The following is a 17,179-nucleotide window of genomic DNA, read 5'->3' as shown; positions in this document are numbered from 1 at the left end:
AACTATGAAACTCTTAGAGGAAAACATAGGCGGAACACTCGACATAAATCAAAGCAAGATCCTCTATGACCCACCTCCTAGAGTAACGGAAATAAAATAAACAAGTGGGACCTGATTAAACTTAAAAGCTTTTTCACAGCAAAGGAAACTGTAAGCAAGTTGAAAAGACAACCCTCAGAATGAGAGAAAACAAGCAAATGAAACAACTGACAAAGGATTAATTTCCAAGATATACAAGCAGCTCATACAACTCAATACCAGAAAAAAACAACCGAATCAAAAAGTGGGAGAAAGACCTAAACAGACGTTTCTCCAAAGAAGACATACAGATGGTTAACAAATACATGAAAAGATGCTCAACATCACTCATTATTGGAGAAATGCAAACCAAAACAACAATGAGATTGACCTCACACTGGTCAGAATGGCCATCATCAAAAAGTCTACAAACAATAAATGCTGGAAAGAGTGTGCAGAAAAGGGAATTGTCTTACACTGTTGGTGGGAATGTAAACTGATACAGCCACTGCGGTAGACGGTATGGAGATTCCTTTAAAAACTAGGAATAAAACCACTATGTGACCCAGCAATCCCACTCCTAGGCATATACCCTGAGGAAACCAAAATTGAAAATGACACATGCATCCCTTGTTCACTGCAGCACTATTTACAATAGCTAGAACATGAAAGCAACCTAGATGTCCATTGACAGATGAATGGATAAAGAAGTTGTGGTACATATACACAATGGAATATTACTCAGCCAGAAAAAGGAGCACATTTGAGTCAGTTCTGATGAAGTGGATGACCCTAGAACTTATTATACAGAGTGAAGTGAATCAGAAAGAGAAAGACAAATATTGTATTCTAACATTTATTTACAGAATCTATAAAGTGGTATTTACAGGGCAGCAATGGAGAAACAAACATATAGAATAGACTTATGGACATGGGGAGAGGGGAGGAGCAGGTGAGATGTATGGAAAGAGTAACATGGAAACTTACATTAACATATTTAAAACAGATAGCCAACTGGAATTTGTTGTGTGGCTCAGGCAGCTCAAACAGGGGCTCTGTATCAATCTAGAGGGGTGGGATGGGGTGGGAGATGGGAGGGAAGTTCAAAAAGGGAGGGATATATGTATACCTATGGCTGATTCATGTTGAGGTTTGACAAAAAACAAAATTCTGTAAAGCAATTATCCTTCAATAAAAAAATAAATTAAAAACAAGGCTTATGAAGCCAACCAAAAAAAAATTTAAGTCACAGGTCAAATATTAGTGTGACCCATCATTTTGCCATGAATTATAATAGTAATAATAATAAAGTATCTTTATAAAACAAAGCAGAGAGCATAGGTACAAGAGCTTAGGAACGAGCAGAGAAAAGTTGACTGAGTCCAGGAATAAAATGGAAGAATGCCACAGAAATAAAGTAAAAACTGGAAGCATCACGAAAGAGAATAGGTACTGCTAAAATGTCAGTAAGGGATATAGTGGACCTAAGTGAGAAAATTAAATATGTAAAAAATAAAAAGGATTGCAAAGAAGAAAAAGGAGAAGAAAGAAGAGAGAGAAGGGTAGGAAGGAAAAGGAGGAGGAGGAAGAGGAAGAAGCAGAGGAGAAATAAAGGAGAAGAAGAAGGGGAAGGAGAAGGAGGAGAGGAGGAGGAGGGGAGGAACAAGGCAGGGAAGAGAGGGGAGGGGAAGAAGTAGGGTAGGGGAGGGGAAGAAGTGGGGTAGAGAAGGGGAAGGGGTATGAGGAGAAGGAGGAAGAGAGAAAGGGAGAGGCAGACAATAAGATGGAGGAGAATAGGACTTTATCTACTGATTGAAAAAGCCTATCATACCTGAGGAGGAAAAGTATATAAACCAGTCAAACTGAGTTATAGCATAATTCAGTTCAGTTCAGTTCAGTGGCTCAGTCATGTCCGACTCTTTGCGACCTCATGAATCACAGCACACCAGGCCTTCCTGCCCATCACCAACCCCCAGAGTTCACCCAAACTCATGTCCATTGAGTCAGTGATGCCATCCAGCCATCTCATTCTCTGTTGTCCCCTTCTCCTCCTGCCCCCAATCCCTCCCAGCATCAGGGTCTTTTCCAATGAGTCAACTCTTTGCATGAGGTGGCCAAAGTATTGGCGTTTCAGCTTCAACATCAGTCCTTCCAATGAACACCCAGGAATGATCTCCTTTAGGATGGACTGGTTGGACCTCCTTGCAGCCCAAGGGACTCTCAAGAGTCTTCTCCAACACCGCAGTTCAAAAGCATCAATTCTTCGGCGCTCAGCCTTTTTCACAGTCCAACTCTCACATCCATACACGACCACTGGAAAAACCATAGCCTTGACTAGACAGACCTTTGTTGGCAAAGTAATGTCTCTGCTTTTTAATATGCTATCTAGCTTGTTCATAACTTTCCTTCCAAGGAGTAAGCTTCTTTTAATTTCATGGCTGCAGTCACCACCTGCAGTGATTTTAGAGCCCAAAAAATAAAGTCTGACATTGTTTCCACTGTTTCCCCATCTATTTCCCATGAAGTGATGGGACCAGATGCCATGATCTTAGTTTTTTGAGTGTTGAGCTTTAAGCCAACCTTTTCACTCTCCTCTTTCACTTTCATCAAGAGGCTTTTTAGTTCCTCTTCACTTTCTGTCATAAGGGTGGTGTCATCTGCATATCTGAGGTTATTGATATTTCTCCAGCAATCTTGATTCCTGCTTGTGCTTCTTCCAGCCCAGCGTTTCTCATCATGTACTCTGCATATAAGTTAAATAAGCAATTATTAGACTTGGAATATAATGAAATACTTATATTAACATCCTAGCTATAACATCAACTTATACAATATTGTTTAAAAGAATTCATGGACAATAGGCATGAATTGGGACTAACCCACAAAAGTCAGTAAAGGAGAACAAATAAGACAGGTCTCCAAGTCAACACTGTCCATGAAAGAGTCATTGAGCACTGCCTACAGATCACTGAAAAAAAGACAATGCCACTTAATAAAAAATTATACCTGACCTTTATATCATCCAAGTATAAAAGTAAAACCAATTTGAAAAGGAAAAAGAATAGATTTAAGAATTTCATTCAAGTACAAGATGAAGGGAGTGAAGGAAATGGCAACCCACTCCAGTGTCCTTGCCTGGAGAATCCCAGGGACAGAGGAACATGGCAGTCTGTGGGGTCGCAAGAGTTGGACACAAGTTAGCGACTAAACTATTACTACTAAAATTCACATTGGAGAAGGAAATGGCAGCCCACTCCAGTGTTCTTGCCTGGAGAATCCCATGGACAGAGGAGCCTGGTGGGCTGCAGTCCAATGGGGTCACAGAGAGTCAGACACGACTGAGTGACTAACACGCACACCAGAGATGAAGGAAAACTGACAGTGAACATTAATCCTATATAACCATAGGACCGAGAGTAACACAAATGTTGGATTATGGTTATATTGTCAAGTGAGAATGGTATAAACTTTGACAATATAGAAATGAAGATCTCTCATAAAAATTATAAAGTATACTGATATGCAACTAGGGTTTAAGGTATATCACTTAAACACAGAAAATAGTATATATTAAAAAAATACTTTCAAGTATATTTGCCTCTGGGTGTATATAGTAAAAGTTAAACACTAAGAAATATAATTAAGCAAAATGAATGCAAAAGAAAAATGACTTAAAGAATTGGAAGGAAAAAGAAATACCTAATTTTGCTTATTATCCATAGAAGGAAATTAACAGATAACTATTTAAACTAATAGAGGATTGACAGTATTATTATGTAAAGTAACAGTTATATATGTAATAAATAGAACATGAAAAAAAACCTTCAAAACATACAATTAAAATAGTAAGAATAAAGCAAAACACTTTAAACCCACAAAAATATTCTAACGCATAACATAGTATTATAAAAGTATAACCCAAAAGTTCTTGCTATATCAACAAATGTCTAACCTAATCTAGTATAAAATAGGAAAAATACTTTCAAATATATTTCACTTTGGATGATTCACCAATTATGTCTTTTTAAAAGTCTTGAAAGGCCGTCTGAACACACTGTTCTAGGAACGGCATCACATGGCAAGTGGAAGTGCTTGTCTTTGCATGTCTTTCTGTGGATACATAAAGCCATGCTATGTGTGTGATATGACCTTTTTTTATAATATTGTTTGGGGGGACACAATTAAATCTCACTCAGAGATATGTACATATTTATGTTTGAAGGAGACACTTAATTGGTTTGACCTATAAAATGCCTGAATCCATTTTAAAATGAGCCATTTTGTGTACTCTACATTTTTATCCAATTATTTCAATCAGTAAACTATGTATTCGAGAAGCCAATTGAATCAATTATTCATCATCAGTAAAACTTTGGCAATAACCCCTTTTAGGAAGTCGTAACATTGATTGGGAAACCCCCTGAAGTACTTGAACCCAAGTTGGCCTTGCACAGTTTGCTCTTAGTATCATTACACTAGTTTTCATCATGGGAATCATCTTGGCCTATTCTTCATAATATCCTTTATTTAAATATTGAAGATTAATTCTCATGGGTGACTGAGCTTAGTTAAAAGGCTCTGATTTCAGGTGTTAAAGGATGTCAGCTTCTTAATGTGAAAGAAAGAATTTCTTGTTTTAATTGTAAAACAAAAACTCCAAGCATTTCTTAAGGGAGTTTAGATCCATTAAGAAATCCTGGAGAGGTTCTGAGTTAATTTGCCCCCAACATTTATTTCTTTTTCATGAACAAGATTGGGACAACACCATGTAGGTGGTTAAATCTGTTTTTGCTTAATGGATCACTGATCCTTCATGGTCTTTTCAAATCCAATCCACCAGTTAACTTTTCAAAAACAGGTTCTTCACATCCACATGCAAATATGGACTCTCAAAGGAAAAACACAACTACTACAGAATTTCATGCCCAAGATGAGGCCCAAGACTGAGGGAATGTAGGTGGCAAGTTGGAATTAGTGTCCAGGACCTATTTAATCCAGAGCATTCCTTGATGCTGCAATCATTTTGCCAGAAAGCTCTTATTCTGAGGGAAGAAATAATTAAGTTGTTTAGTATTAACATTTTGACCCATGTTTACTGTGTTAAAGGGTAGGGGAGGTAGGAGGGGGTGTTCAGGATGGGGAACACATGTACACCCATGGCTGATTCATGTCCATGTATGGCAAAACCCACTACAATATTGTAAAGTAATTAGCCTCCAATTAAAATAAATCAATTAATTTTTTTAAAGAGTAGTATTCTATGGTTTTCTTAGATCATGTATAAAATTGCTGGGTGATCAATATGAACAATTTAACCATATCACACACAATTTTTTCCTGTTATTGATAAAATATAAGCATAGTGATAAAAGTTATCACATACTGACTTTTCAATTACATTAGCACTAACTTTTTCACATTGAAACTTACAAAGTTTTCTACTCTAGACTAGTATTTTACATTTGTGCTTTGGGAATTTTCAAATGATATTTTTTAAAATCTCATTTATTTCTCTGGACAGAGGAGCATGGTGGGCTACAATTCATGGGGTCACAAAGAGTCAGACATGACTAGTGACTAACACACACACACACACACACACACACACACACTTAACTTTATTTTAAGTACAAGTTTGGGGACAAAATAGATACCTGAAAATAAAATAAGATTAACATTCTGGTTGACACTCTATCTTCTTAAAAATTCCCCAGACATCACTTTTGGTAGTGGAACAGTATTTTTCACAATCAAATAGAAGTTTCCAACCATGCAGGGATGGATAAGAGGCTAGAAAGGGACTGAAAGGCTAGAATAAGTAGTAAGAACAAAGAATTTTCATTATAAAGGTCTTTCATTGTATGAGAACAGGTAGTGACCCCATGAATTGTAGCCCACCATGCTCCTCTGTCCAGAGAAATAAATGAGATTTTTAAAAAATCATTTGAAAATTCCCAATTCATGGGGTCACAAAGAGTCGGACAGGACCGAGCGACTGAACTGAACTGAACTGAGCCTGGGTGCTGTTTATGGCAAGGGTACATATAAGCTGGGTTTGTGAGAGTCTGTTTCAAAAGTTCTCTCATACGGAATTTCTTCGATTGGGAGCGTAACACTGAATACAGGAAACCTCATTTAAATTGAAGTTGGGAATCCAGAAGGGGAAGCTCTCACACACTACCATTCATTGCCAACTGAGGACCCCCAAAAGGAAGAGACATACCTTGTGTCTCTAACAGGAGGAAGGTTACTACTTTACTACCCCAGCAGGAGGAAGATTTTGTCCTTGCCCAGTGACAAGTGCCACCAATGAAAACATTGCAATTCAGCCAACGGGAAGCCATCACTAACCTAAATTCTCACTTTCCTCCAATGGACTTTCATTCAAAACACTTCCTCCCAGCCTTTCCCTCTTCTCTATAAAGTAACAGTTACTTTCCTTTGTTTGCTGGACTTGCCTATAGTTTTTCCCACAGCATGCTTGTAAAAGCAAAAGAAGACTGATTAGTCCTGTTTCTTTCTTTTCACAGTGTTTGGATGAAAAGTGACTCTGATTGACTGAGAAAGGCCTTGGAGTTCTTAGGCAATTCAAGAGTTGAGGGAGTTTCAAGAGAAACTCACAGGCAAATTAGTTACTAACATTTAAAAATAAGAATTTTCTATCAGCAGTGTTGTCTATATCATCTTCCTATAAAGTTTTAGTAGAATAGATTTTTGGCTTTTTCTGATTTGTTTGAACTTACTAATAGTAAATTGCAGAGTAAAGAAAAAACACTTCTAGGGAAAAGGAGTTTTCTGGTTGACAGACAATTATCCAGGAAGAGAGCCATAAAAATGTTAACAGGCCTCTTGGCCAGAAGATAATGTAAACCACCTGAGACCTTTTGTATACGGGAAGATATGCAAAAAGAAAGCCTGGTCTCAATGAGGGTCAGGACTGCTGCCCCTGCATAACTCTGTATATTCCATTATTTCTTTATGTACAACTTGGGGTATATAAGCTGATTTTGAAAATAAAGTCTTGAGTCTTACACCGATGCTGGGCTCCCCATGTCATTCTTGTCTCCCCTTTTTCAGCTGAATTCCCGTCTGGAGCGGGGAGGCTCACCATGTCTACTTACTTGCCCTGGCTTCTAAGACCCACTTGAAAGGGAGCCTAAGGCGGGGCACCCTTCGATATTCAAGTGGGCGCCGGCGGCCTAATGTAGATGGTGCAAACCTCTTGTCTCGAGGTTTTATTGGTTTTCCCCGTAAACCAAGTTATTCAGCCTCTTTTTCTCCATCTAAATTTCCTACTATACTATTTCTTCCTAATCTAATCTTATATTTCTAAATAAATAAGTTTTCCTCGCCTATCCATCTCCCCTTTGAATCACCCTGGATCCACCAGGGCTGGACCCCCGCAGTAAATTAAATGTTTGTTACATGAAGTAGTTTGAACTTTTTCTATGGCATTTGACTTGTACCTATTACAGGACCAGTGAGTAGAAATGAGTCACTTAGATTTTGAGTACACTTAAGGGGCTTCCCTAATAGCTCAGTTGGTAAAGAATACACCTGCAGTGCAGGAGACCTGGTTTCGATCCCTGGGTAGGGAAGATCCCCTGGAGAAGAGAAAGGCTACCTACTCCAGTATTCTGTCTGGAGAATTCCAGGACTGCATAGTCCATGGTGTTGAAAACAGCTGGACACGATTGAGCAACTTTCACTTCACTTCATTCCAGCAGACCATCCAGCATCTAAATGTATTTAACTGAGACTCATGTGCATATTTTATGGAGAAAATTTAATGTTATAACTTTTGTGACTGTAGATCTCATAAAACTCTTAAAAACTAAAATGAAAATAAGAATTTTCACATAAAATTCTTTTGGGGAAAAAAGTTCTCTTGTGAAAAACCATCTGAGAATCTTGCAACACTGGACCCAAATTCTGATTGTAAATTCCAAATAGAGCTAAATACCAACTACTGGCTTTAGATGTGATATGTGTCCTCCAGTTCACCACACCCCATTTCATTACTGACTGAGCCAAATGATACTTGCCATTTTTCTCACTCATTGTGTCTTTATCATGACACAAGTCCTGGATTTAGTACCAATTCCAGTTATTTACAATACTTATCTGGCACTGGAGTTCAAAAATTCTGTCCTAAACTCTGTCTTTCGGATGGTATTTGTAATCTCAATTCCTTAGTCTATTTCTAGTCCGCATCAGCAGAATGTCCTGAATAAAGTCCACCTCATTTTTTCTCTACTCCTCTACTCTTCTTCTACCCTTGTTGACAATTGTTGCAACTTGTCAACTATAAAGTTGTCCACAGATTTTGAATGTTTCCCTCAAAATTCTGCAAGAATTAAATCCAAACAACACAAAGCAGTTATCAGAGAAGCCCAGGTTGTAGGAAAGAGAGTGGTAGGTCTTCTCCCCAATTAAATGTAGACTCTTACTTTCTTTTCTTGGCTGTGCTCTGAAAATGGGGAAGGACCCAGAAATAGCAATACTACTATTAATAATTGAAAATTTGACATATTTTTCTGATGAAAGTAAAATTTCCTTTTTTTTTTTTAAGAGGTTTTGGCTTCACACTGGAGGCTAAGGAGACATGAGAAATAAACACAATGAGATCCTGGAATAGATATCGGGACAGAGAAAGGATATTAATGAAAAAAAAGAAATTTGAGTAAGACTTTTAGTTTAGTTAAGATTGTTGTAGTAATGTTACTTTCCTGGTCTGTATCACTGTACTGTATATAAGAAGATACCATGAGGGGAAACTGGGCAAAGATTCTATAGGAACTCTGTACTATTTTTGCAACTTTGTCTAAAATTATCTCAAAATAAACGTTTTCACAATTTAAAATAAATTTTATGTCTTTCTTTATGGGCTTCCCAGGTGGCACTAGTGGTAAAGAACCTGCCTGCCAATGCAGGAGACATAAAGAGATGTGGGTTCAAATCCCTAGGTTGGGAAGATCCCCTGGAGGAGGGCATGGCAATCCACTCCAGTATTCTTGCCTGGAGAATCCCATGGACAGAGGAGCCTGGCGGGCTATGGTCCATAGGGCTGCAAAGATCAGACACGACTGAAGCAACTTAGCCCACAAGCACACAAACATTTTTCTTTAAATGCATCTGGTAAAACATATATCTATGATGTAAAAAAGAGTGAATATGTCCAATACTAATCTCTAAACAGTACTGAAATATTTAGAAAAAAGATATCTGTACATTTGTATAGAAATCCTTCTGTGATGTATATACATTCCCATGGCACACATTATGTTAACAGCTGTTGGACTATCCATGGTCTGGCTATCTCCCTGGTTATATTGCTCTATTTTAGTTTCTTACTATCAGCTTTGCCTGGACGAGGTCCAAAGATAGCCAGTGTTCTTGAACATTATGTGTTGTGCGTTCTGCTGTAACACGTGCAGTAGGTCAGTTGCCCAAGCACTTCTCTTACCCTAACAGGAGGATCTAACTGAGTCTGGCCAGTTTCATATGTATGATACTCTAAGGGCCACTGTGCTGTGCTTAGTTGCTCAGTCATGTCTGAATCTTTGCGACCCCATGGACTGTGGCCCACCAGGCTCCTCTATCCGTGGGGATTTTTCAGGCAAGAATACTGGAGTGGGCTGTCATGCCCTCTTCCAGGAGATGTTTCCAACCCAGTGATCAAGTCCAGGTCTCCCACAATCCTGCAGGCAGATTCTTTACAGTCTGAGCCACCAGGGAAGCCCCTAAGGGGACACTACTTTCTCCCTTAGATTCTCTACACCATTATGAGTCAAATCTCTTTTTCATCAACATTGATATTTGCTACCCTTATGTCTTAATTCACTCAATAAATATTTATTGAGCATCTGTTATATGTAATGGACTGGGCTAAGCCATGAAAGCTGACTCTTTGAAAAAGGCCCTGATACTGGGTAAGACTGAAGGCAAAAGGAGAAGGGGCAGCAGAGGATGAGATTGTTAGATAGCATCGCTGACTCAATGGACATAAATCTGAGCAAACTCTGGGAGACAGTGGAGGACAGAGGAGCTTGGCATGCTGCAATCCATGGGGTCACAAAAAACAGACACAAATTAGCTACTGAACAACAAAAACAACAAAGCAATGAGACTATAGAAAGAAAATGTTGGATATTAATCTTATCTTTATGGAACCAGGCACATACTTGGTGTATGTACTTAATGAATGAATAATTGGCTGTTTTCTTCCTTCTTTCCTTCCACTTTCTTCTTCTTTTTTTTTTCTTCTCTTCCATTTCAGGTCTTGAATTATAGCTTCTCTCTGGCTCCTAAAAATATTTTTAAAAATCTATTTCAGTTCACCAATTTATTGTATAAAAGAATCTTGATTATATAAAATTAGCTGAACTCTGCTATATTAGCATCTATAACTTTCATTTTTGAAAAATACTGCATGGTCAACAGGTTTCCATTCAATCTAAAATTTATATATTTGTGAGCATAGGTATGAACATGCAAAGAGTTGGAGGTTTTGAGTCTTGCTCTTTTCAACAGCCTGCTTCCATGGCAACAGAATCTATTAGAAGCAACCTTGTCACCACAACTTTAGGTTCAAATAATTTCACAGAAAAGATAAAAAGGTATGTGGCAACTCTATCTTGCTCCATCTTTTACATAAAGTAATTTCTCAGAAATATGATCAGCATTTGAGACAACTGTGATTAAAAATTAAAAGACCCTGAGAGAGAGAAAAAGACTATCCATAACAGGGATTTTGAAAGCTTAATGAAAGGTAGAGAAAACGTGGTAGGACTGCAGTCTTTAACATTTTCTGCATAGTGAACAATTGATCCAAAGTTTAAAATGTGAAGCTTTAGATCATCACTAGGAGACTAAAATTTTTCTCGTTAAAAGTTTATATTTAGACGCTCATGAAGAACAAAAAATTTTTTATCCATTAAGGTTGAAGAAATCCTCAATTTATAGTGTCAGTTATTACTTGGATCAGAAAATTAAACATGAGTGCAAATGTATCATTATGTCCTTTGAATATCAGAGGACTTTTTCCAAACCCATTGTACAACAAAGGCAGAGGGGCCCTATGTGTGTGTGTGTGTGTGCTCAGCCATGTCCAACCCATGGACTGTAGCCCTCCAAGCTCCTCTGTTCATGGGATTTTCCAGGACAGAACACTGGAGTGGGCTGCCACTTCCTACTCCAGTGGATAGTCCCGACCTAGGGATCGAACTTACATCTCTTGCATCTCCTGGATTGGCAGGCAGATTCTTTACCGCTGTACGACCTGGAAAGCCCTAAGAGGGGCCCTAGAATGACACAGAATTGTCAGCCCAACATTTTTTGTTCTTGGTTCACTGGCTTTCCAAATCACTGTGCTCTAAAACACTCTGCATCAATTTTGTTGAACTCAGTAGGTCATGGAGTCTTCTCATGAGGTCTCAGTCATAGAATTAATTCCTGAATATATTAAGTTTTATGGTCACAGACAGCACCAAAATTTCCAGCAATCATAAGAAAAGCTGGGCCAGCCAGCAACTAAAAACTTCATCTTCAAAACTGTTTAGTGAAGTTATTATAATGATTAAATATAATCAAGTACATATTACCCATTTGTATTTAGTTTTATTAGGAGATTTAGCTCAGGTTGCGATTGTTTGGTCAATTCAGCCCCTTCAGAGATAAGGACAGCGTAATTTCTGTAAAGAACAATAGACAGTCTGGTCACTGGATCTACAATTTAAAAATCTACTTATAACTTAGATAAATGTAACATAAATATATATGTAATCAACATCTAATATTGCCTGGTGTCCATAGCAATATACATACACATATACAAATTTGTCAACTTGCAAATTTTAAATTCAGGATTTAAAGTTAGAATATTAGGGACTTGAATCAAAGTTTTGGTGCTTTTAAATTCTGCCCCAGCCTAGTTTATGGAAAAGAGTCTGCCAAAAAATATCTATTTGCATTCTTGGTAAGGCCTAGCGTGCTATAGTCCATGGAGTCGCAAAAGAGTTGGACACAGCTTAGTGACTGAAAAATAACAACAAAGTATTTTTAAAATAAATATCTTTCCCCACCAGAATACAAACTCCAAGAGCCCAGAGACTGTCTACATTGAACTCAGCATAATCACCAGCTGGCAGTTAACCAATTGTAGACTAGTTGAAGAGAGCTAGTTAAGTTCAAAAGCTACTTTTTGTTAAATTTCTTCTAATTTTTAAGCTTAGAAGTTTATAAAAATTTAATTTTGAGATAATTCTATACTTACAAAAAGTTTCAGAAATAGTATAAAAGATCCTTATACACCTTCCACTCATATTCTATAAATATCATCTTACATGGTTCAGATGGTAAGGAATCTGCCTGCAATGTGGGAGACCCAGGTTCAATCCCTGGGTTGGGAAGATTACTGGAGAAGGGAATGGCAACCAACTCTAGTATTCTTGCCTGGAGACTCCCATGCACAGAATAACCTGGAGGGCTACAGTCCATGGGGTCAAAGAGTCAGACATGACTAAGTGATTAACACTTTCACCTTCTACATAACCACAGTGAGTGCCAGAGTTCTAGTCACTCAGTTGTGTCCAACTCTTTGCAACCCCATGGATTGTAGCCCACCATGCTTCTTCTGTCCATGGGATTTCCCAGGCAAGAATACTGGATTGGGTAGCCATTCCCTTCTCCAGGGGATCTTCCCAACCCAGGAATCAAACCCAGGTCTTCTCAATTGCAGACAGAGTCTTTATTGTCTGAGTCACCAAGGAAGTTCCATATAACCACAGTTCAATTCAGTTCAGTCGCTCAGTTGTGTCTGACTATTTTCAACCCCATGAATTGCAGCATGCCAGACCTCCCTGTCCATCACCAACTCCTGGAGTTCACTCTCAATAACCACAGTACTATCATTAAAATCAAGAAAATAGTATTAGAATCAATCTTAACATTAAGTAACATTATTATCTAATTTAGAGACTTTCTTCAAATTTACCAATTTACCCACTAATATTCTGTATCTGCTTCAAGATCTAACCTACGATGCCTGTAGTTGTCATGTCACTTTACTCTCCTATAAGCTGAAGTAGTTACTCAGCCTTTCTTTGTCTTTGATGACCTTGACACTTTAAAGAATGCTAGCCAGTTATTTTGTAGAATGCTGCTCAATTGGAATTTATCTGATGTTTCCTCATGATTAAATTCAGATTATTCATTGTTGGTGAGAATACCACAATAGTGACACTGTGTCCTTCTCAGTGCATCATATCAGGAGGTGCATGATATCAGTTTGTCCCATCATAGGTAGTATTAACTTTGATCACATGACAAAGGTAAAAACAGCTGCTGGAGAACAGTATTTTGTTACCAGATTAAAATAAAGAGATCTATGACACACACAAAATACATTAAGACACTCTATTAAAAAATCAGGCATGAAATAAAAAGAAGGAAAAACACTACTTTTCTAATCAATCAACAAATCTATTACAATATATGACTCTTCCAAATTTCTGTTTTATATTGTGTCCATTTTGGTAGGTTGTATTTTTCAAAGAATTCATCGATTTCACCTAAGTTGTTAAACATATGAGCATAAAGTTGTCAACATATTCTCTTACTGGGCTTCCCTTGTGGCTCAGCTAGTAAAGAAGCCATCTGCAATGTGGGAGACCTGGGTTTGATCCCTGGGCTGCATAGATCCCCTGAAGAAGGGAAAGGCTACCCACTCCAGTATTCTGGCTGGGATAATTCCATGGACTGTATGGTCCATGTGGTCACAAAGAGTCAGACGCAACTGAGCAACTTTCACTCACTCACTCCACTCTCTTATTATTATTATTATGTCTCTAATATCTATAGTGATTGATAGTTCCTCTCTATTCTTTAGAGCATCAGATTTTATTTTCACCACCAGACACATCTACAGCTGAGTGTCATTTCTGTTTGGCCCAGAATTTTCATTCTTTCTAGAGTCATTTCTCTGCTCCTCCCAAGTAGCATGTTGGACATCTACCAACCTGGGAGGGCTCACCTTCCAGTGCCATATCTTTTTGCCTTTTCATACTGTTCATGGGGTTCTTGAGGCAAGAATACTGAGGTGGTTTGCCATTGCCTTATCCCTGAACCGCCTGGTTCATAGCTTCATTGAGATGCACAAGGTAATGCTCAAAATCCTTTAAGCTAGGCTTCAACAATACATAAACCAAGAACTTCCAGACGTACAAGTTGGATTTAGAAAAGACAGAGGAACCAATGATCAAATTGCCAACATACACTGGATCATAGAAAAAGCAAGGAAATTCTAGAAAAACATCTACTTCCACTTCACTGACTATGCTAAAGCCTTTGTGTGGATCACAATAAACTGAGGAAAATTCTTAAAGAAATGAGAATAAATACCAGACCACTTTACCTGCTTCCTGAGAAATCTATATGTAAGTCAAGAAGCAACAATTTGAATTGGACATGGAACAACACACTGATTCAAAACTGGGAAAGAAATATGTCAAGGCTGCATATTGTCACCCTGCTTATTTAATGTATATGAAGAGTACATTATATGAAATGCTGAGCTGGATGAATCATGAGCCAGAAATCAAGAGATTGCTGGGAGAAATATCAATAACCTCAGATATGCAGATGATACCACTTTAATGTCAGAAAGTGAAGAGGAACTAAAGAGCCTCTTGATGTGAGTGAGAAAAGAGAGTGAAAATGCTGGCTTAAAATTCAACATTCATAAAATGAAGGTCATGGCAACCAGCCCCATCAATTCATGGCAAATAGATGGGGAAAAACTGGAAACAGTGGCAGATTTTATTTTGGGGGGCTCCAAAATCACTGAAGATGGTGACTGTAGCCAGGAAATTTAAAATTAGTATTTTAAAAGATGTGTGCTGCAGTTTGCAGGCCCTGGCCCTCTGTCCTCTCTCTATCTCCTTTTGCCAACATGGTTGTTCCCTGTGTGTCCTGCCCCCTAGCTGCCTCCTTCTGTCTCTTCCTTAGGGTTAGAATTAGCTTTGCCCCTAGACAAGGCCTCTGGAAAGCCGCCACTGCTGAGCTACAGACAAATACCAGATGCCAGTTATCAAGGCTAAGAAGGGCTTCCCTGGTGGCTCAGATGGTAAAGGATCTGCCTGAAATTTGGGAGATCCGGGTTCAATCCCTGTGTTGGGAAGATCCCCTGGAGGAGGGCATGGCAACACACTCCAGTATTCTTGCCTGGAGGATTTGCATAGACAGAGAAGCCTGGCGGGTTACAGTCCATGGGGTCACAAGTGTCGGACATGACTGAGTGACTAAGCACAGCAAAGGCTAAGACACACTGCAGTTATAACAAGAAAAATATTGCAGCTTTAAGACGTGAAACTTACACAGCAGATTTTAGAATTCAACATAGGAAAGAGACATTTAACTAACATGATGGGAAAAGATTCAGAAAGTTTTACGCAAGAGAATATTGACAGAGTGATTACTTACCTTTTCCCCAGGGGTTTGAGAAGTGAGCCCAGCCAATAATGAAGTATCCTGAAGAGATTTTTCCAAAACAAAGAGCATCCAGTGGGGAGAAGATGGCCGCCCATTTCATGTTCTTTTTATACTGGCAAACAAGCATATTATTCAAGAATGCATGAGGCACACAGAAAGCTACTACATGTGAAGAAGAAGAAAAAAAAAAAAACACAACCAAAACCAGTTGTGAGCTCAAGGTCTGTTTTCAGAAAAAACTAAAAACCAAAGACCCAATTGGCAGCAGATGACTAATTAAGGAGGAACTAGAAAAAATGTTAGTGGAAAAACTGTCAGATCAAGAATAAGCTCAGTCCATTTGGCTGCTGAAAAGATTATCAATGTGGTATTATCTGGTATTGATTTTCTCTTTCCCTATATTTTCTCTCTGTATTAGTTTCCTAGAGATGTTATAAGAGAGTATCACAAACTAGGTAGCTTAAAACAAGAATTTGTTCTCTTACAGTTCTGAAGGCTAGCAGTCCAAAATCAAGGTATTGGCAATATTAGCTTGCTTCTCCTGGAGGCTCTGAGGAAGGATCTGTTCTATGCCTCTCTCTCAGTGTTTGGTGGTTGCCGATAATAGTTGGTATTGATTGGTTTGCAGCTGCACATTCCAATCTCATAGTAGACAGTTCTGACAAAACGTGATCCACTGGAAGAGGGACTGGCAAACCACTCCAATATACTTGCCATGGGAAAATCAGGAATTGTACAAAAAGACAAAAGGATATGAAACCAAAAGATGAGGCCCCCCGGTCGGAAGATATCTCATATGCTCCTGGGGAAGGGAGGAGGACAACTACTAATAGCCCAGAAAGAACCAAGTGGCTGGGACAAAGCAGAAATGACGCTCACTGTGGATAGGCCTAGTGGTGAAAGTGAGAGCCAGCGCAAACAACAGTGTTGCGTGGGGACCGGGAATGTTAGGACCTGAACCAGGTAAACCGGATGCGGCCAAGCAGGAAATGGTAAGGATGAACACCGACCTCTTAGAAATCAGTGAACTAAAATGGATGGGAATGGGAATTTAATTCAGGTCACCATTATATCCACTACTGTGGGCAAGAATCCCATAGAAGAATTGGAGTAGCCTGTTAATTGACAAAAGAGTTCAAAATGTAGTACTTGGGTGCAACCTCAAAAATGACAGAACAATCTCAGTTTGTTTCCGAGGTAAGCCATTCAACATCACAGTAATTTAAGTCTGTGCCCCTACCAACAACGCTAAAGAAGCTGAAGTTGATCAGTCCTATGAAGACCTAGAAAAACTCTTAGAACTAACATCAAAAAAGATTTCTACTCAACATTGGGGATTGGAATGCAAGAGTAGGAAGTCAAGAGATACCTGGAGTAATAGGCAAGTTCAGTCTTGGAGTACAAAATTAAGCAGGGCAAAGGCTAACTGAATTATGCCAAGAGAATGCATTGGTCATAGCAAACATCATTTTCAACAAAACAAGAGATGACTACACATGGATATCACCAAATGGTCAATACCAAAGTCAAATTGACTACATTCTTTTTAGTCGATGATGAAGAAGCTAGATATAGTCAACAAAAACAAGATCTGGAGCTAACTGCGGCTTAGATCATTAGCTTCTAATAGCAAAATTCAAGTTTAAACTAAAGAAATCAGAGAAAACACTAG

General features: G+C 38.6%; 1 pseudogene; it reads left to right on the top strand.

Annotated features, from left to right (window-relative positions):
• LOC102188664 lies at window positions 14,969-16,465 on the top strand (annotated as a pseudogene).

Source organism: Capra hircus, chromosome 6 (assembly GCF_001704415.2).
Source record: "Capra hircus breed San Clemente chromosome 6, ASM170441v1, whole genome shotgun sequence".
Classification (NCBI taxonomy): Eukaryota; Metazoa; Chordata; class Mammalia; order Artiodactyla; family Bovidae; genus Capra; species Capra hircus.
This window is presented reverse-complemented; position numbering and strand designations above follow the sequence as displayed.